We start from the raw sequence: 4,968 nt of genomic DNA, 5'->3' as shown, positions 1-4,968 counted from the left end.
TATTTTAAAAGTCCATATTTCACCTATTTCATTTGCTATCTTTATTCTATGATCAATTCTTATTTGTATTTGAGTCTTCCCTTTATGCCATCAGAAGATCCCGCTATTTATGCACAATATAACCCTGATGAAATTATGAGACTTTAGAATTCCCTTTTAGCTTGGTTACTCTGGGATGTGCACCTACTGTAGCTCAGGGCTGGCTGGCATTTCACCCCATTGCTTTGCTCTGCCACGCCTGATTGCCATCCGAGGCCTTTCTCACCACCTACTCTTCACTCACCTTCCAGGTTATCAAGGTCATAGTTCCAGATATCTTTCAACTAATGTCCCTAATCACTCTCTGTTATTATAATATTATAGGATTTCCTTCTCCTGGAGATAGATAGCCAGATAGCTAGCTAGCTAGATACTTTATACAACCTTTACTTTAGTAGTGGAAATATATATTATTCACTGCTATTATCATAATTGGTGGTAATTCTAAACCCTTAGAAATCACTATTTACTAAATAATAGGAAGTAACATTCTATTTTCACAAGGGAAATTTGGCTTCAAGTTAATATTCTTAAACTACGAAGTGTCATACAGATTTAAAGTCTTAAAGCGGAAGTATTTTATAACTATAGACACACTCTTGTCCCGGAATCTTGACTCTCATCTTAGCTGGAGTTATATCAGAGTCTTATCATCTCCTAAGTGAAGTTTAATATGATTCACACCTTAAAAATGGGGTCACAGAGGGAATGAAATTGGAGAAGGATAGCGGAATGCTGCAAGAAAATGAAAAAATTCTCCCTGTGGGTGTTAATCTTGCGGAAAAAATATGTTTTTTTTTTTTAACTAGATTTAATATATCCAAAAACTAGTTCTCCGTTTGCCCAGGCAGTTTTGAGGAAACAAATTATATGTTGTATATTTTATAGGTAAAAATATTTTGTTGTTAGAATGTTTATTACAACTCTTTCAAAAGCCAGCCTCTGAATATGGATCAAGGCACCTGTTTCAGAGGAGAAAATAAGCAAAACAACTTTTGGAAAATGAGACAGGAGGTTGGTCTAATAGGAACAGAGGGTCCATATGAAGCAGTCATAATAGATGAGGAGAATTGGATTTGTTCCAATTTTGGATGGACTCCAATGCTACTGCTCAGTTAAGGGCAATCAAGACCCTCCCTGTTCAAGCCTAAGAAATAAAACTTTTTGCACATTCTGTTCCATTGAGAGGCTGCAGAGGAAGAGTATTCTGGGTAGAGTGAGAGCTATCTGGGAAAATAAACAAATAAACCAAATCAGAGAGCGCCAAAGCGATTTGTTTAATTAGAAGTGTAACTGTGTCAGGTGGAAGAGATCCCACGGGGTAGAGATTACTATGTATGTTTTATTTAAAGAGCATTCCACGTTCAAAATGAACTGACTGTTTTAAAGGTGGATTGAATATCTTTGATCAATCAAATTGTTTCAGCTAAAGTAATTTAAATACTTAAATATTTAAACTCTCTTCAGTGAGGTTAAAACAAGATTATCCTAAATAAACCAAAACCCAAACCCACAACCACTGAGTTAATTAAGACTCATACCGACCCTATAGGACAGAGTTGAACTGCCCTATAGATTCCTCAAGGCTGCAAGTCTTTATGGAAACAGACTGCCACATCTTTCTCCCACAGATTGGCTGGTGGGTTGGAAGTACCAACCTTTTGGTTAGCAGCAGAGCACTTTAGCAACTTCACTACCTGGGCTGTTATAATCCAAAATGAGAAAGGTAAATATGAAATGTTTTATACTAATATTCAACTTTAGATCATGATATTATTAAAATTAATACTTAATACGGAGTAGCAAATGTGCTGTTTTAGTAAAGCAGCTCCTTTATATTTCTGACTCTATTAAATATAATTTACCTGAAATGATTTTAGTGATATTAAATTACTTTGAAACACTTGAAATTTGAAAAATTGCTGTTTTTGTAAGAATACTAAATATTATAGGAAAACTGCATTACTAGCAAAGACTTTGTAGCAGATAAGCATTATATTTATGTATTTTTGTTCTGATGATATTTTAATAAGAAAACAATCCATGAAATAAATTTACAACCATTGAGGAATCCTGGAAATATTTATTTTAAAGAAAACTATATTTTTTAAGTTAAAGAATTTATACAATAAAAAAGTTTTACGTTCATATTGTTTTTCAAATTAATTTCAGGGTTTATGTTTCTAATTTATATCAAATATACAAGCATAGTGAGGTTTAGGTAGATTGCGGACATTGATAATGATTAATATCTAACTGAATCAGAGTATTGTTAAGCAAACCCAAACTTACTGCCTTCGAGCGGGTTCTGACTTCTAAGGACCCCATAGGATAGAGGAGAACAGCTTCACAGTGTTTCCAAGGCTGTAAATCTTTACAGAAACAGACTGCCACATCTTCCTCCCACAGAGTGGCTGGTGGGTTTGAACCACCAAGCTTTTTGGCTAGCAGTTGAGTGCTTAACCACTGTGCCACCAGTACTCCATCAGAATATTGTTAAGCATTCCTTAATCGTTTGGATTTCTTCCAGGAAATAGATGCTTAGATTAGAAATAAAAATATAACATTTAGTTTTATATTCCTTAAAGTAATAAGAACTTAACCACTTTCAAGAAAGAAGAGTCATATACTTAATCTTGGGAGAACACACAGGGTAAATCTCTGCTTGTTCGACCAGTCACAGACTAGTATTTTCCCGGACCTGATGAAAGGGAATGGTGGGAAAAATAATTGCCAACAATGAACTTAAAAGCATTTTATCAAATACCTATTTTACTAGGCAATCTATTAAATCCTATTAAAGAACATACTTCATAATTGTAATTACAATTATAGAGCTATAACTAACAAGGAAACACTTTAAAATTAGTAGATAGGTGATAAATTTTACCAATATTATCTCATTTAATTCTCATAAACAAAGAAGCAAACCTTAGAAACTTTAAATAATTGTTTAATAACCCACAGATAATACAGGCATACCTTGGAGATACTGTGGTTTGGTTCCAGACCACCACAATCAAGTGAATATGGCAATAAAGCAAGTCTCATGAATTTTTTGATTTCTCAGTGCATATAAAACTTATGTTTACACTATACTGTAGCTATTAGGAAACCCTAGTGGTATAGTGGTTAAGTGTTTTGCTGCTAACCAAAAAGTTGGCAGTTCGAATCCACCAGGCACTCTTTGGAAACCCTGTGGGGGAGTTCTACTGTCTCCTGTAGGAGTCCGAATCAACTCGACGGCAACGTTTTTCTTCTTTTTTTTTTACGGGTAGCCCTGTTAAGTGTGCAATAGTGTGGTGTCTAAAAAAACAATGCACATACCTTAATTAAATACTACTTTATTGCTAACAAATGCTAACCATCACTAAGCCTTGAGCGAGTTGTAATCTTTTTACTGGTGGAGGGTCTTGCTTTGATGTTGATAGATGCTGACTGATCAGGGTGGTGGTTGCTGAAGGTTGGAGTGGCTATGGCAATTTCTTACAAGAAGACAACAGTGAAGCTTGCCACATCCATTGACTCTTCCTTTCATGAGAGTTTCTCTGTAGCATGCAATGTTGTTTGATAGCATTTTACCCACATTTGAAATTCTTTCAAAATTGGAGTCAATCCTCTCAAACCCTGGTGCTGCTCTAACAACTAAGTTTCCCTAATATCCTAAATCTTTTGTTGTCATTTCAACAATGTTCACAGCATCTTCATCAAGAGTAGTTTCCATCTCAAGAAATCACTTTCTTGGCTCATCCCTAAGAAGTAACTCCTCATCCGTTAGAGTTTTATCATTGGATTGCAGCAATTCAGTCACATCTTTAGGTTCCACTTCTAATTCTTGTTCTCTTGCTATTTCCCCACATCTGCAATTACTTCCTCCACTGAAGTCTGGAACCCCTCAAAGTCATCCATGACAGTTGGAATCAACTTATTCCAAAAGCCTGTTAATGTTGATATGTTGACCTCCTCCCATGAATCACCAATGTTTCTAATGGCTTCTAGAATGGTGAATCCTTTCCGAAAGGTTTTCAATTTACTTCGCACAGATCCTTCAGAGGAATCACTGCCTACGGCAGCTAGAGACTTACAAAATGTATTTCTTAAATACTAAGACTGGAAAGTTGAAATTACTCCTTGATCCATGGGCCGCAGAATGGTTGCTGTGTTAGGAGACATGAAAACATTAACCTCCTTGTTCATCTTCATCAGAGCTCTTGGGTGACCAGATGCATTATTAAAGAGAGGTAATATTTTGAAAGGAATCTTTTTTCTGAGCAACAGGTCTGTAAGAGTGGTCTTAAAATATTCAGTAAACCATGTTGTAAACAGATTTGCTATCATCCAGGCTTTGTTGTTCCATTTATAGAGCACAGACAAGTAGATTTGGCATAATTTTTAATGGCTCTAGGATTTTTGGAATGGTAAATGAGCATTGGCTTCAACTTAAGGTTACCAGCTGCATTATCCCCTAACAAGAGACTCAGCCTGTCCTTTGAAGCTTTGAAGTCAGGCATTGACTTCTCCTCTCTAGGTATGAAAGTCCTCGTTGGCATCTTCTTCCAATATAATGCTGTTGTGTCTATATGGAAAATCTGTTGTTTAGTGTAGCCAGTTTCATCAATTATCTTAGTTAGATCTTCTGGATAAGTTGCTGCAGCTTCTACATCAGCACTTGCTTCTTCACCTTGTATTTGTATGTTATGGAGATGGCTTCTTTCTTTAAACCTCAGGAACCAACCTCTGCTAGCTTCAAAACTTTCTTCTGCAGCTTCCTCACTTCTCTTAGCCATCACAGAATTTAAAAGATTTAGGACTTTGCTCTGGATTAAGTTTTGGCTTAAGGGAATGTTGTGGCTGATTTGATCTTCTATCCAGACTGCTAAAACATCCTCCATGTCAGCAATAAGGCTGTTTTGCTTTCTTATCATTCAT

The sequence above is a fragment of the Trichechus manatus genome, unplaced genomic scaffold (assembly GCF_000243295.1).
Source record: "Trichechus manatus latirostris isolate Lorelei unplaced genomic scaffold, TriManLat1.0 scaffold00236, whole genome shotgun sequence".
Taxonomy (NCBI): domain Eukaryota; kingdom Metazoa; phylum Chordata; class Mammalia; order Sirenia; family Trichechidae; genus Trichechus; species Trichechus manatus.
This window is presented reverse-complemented; position numbering follows the sequence as displayed.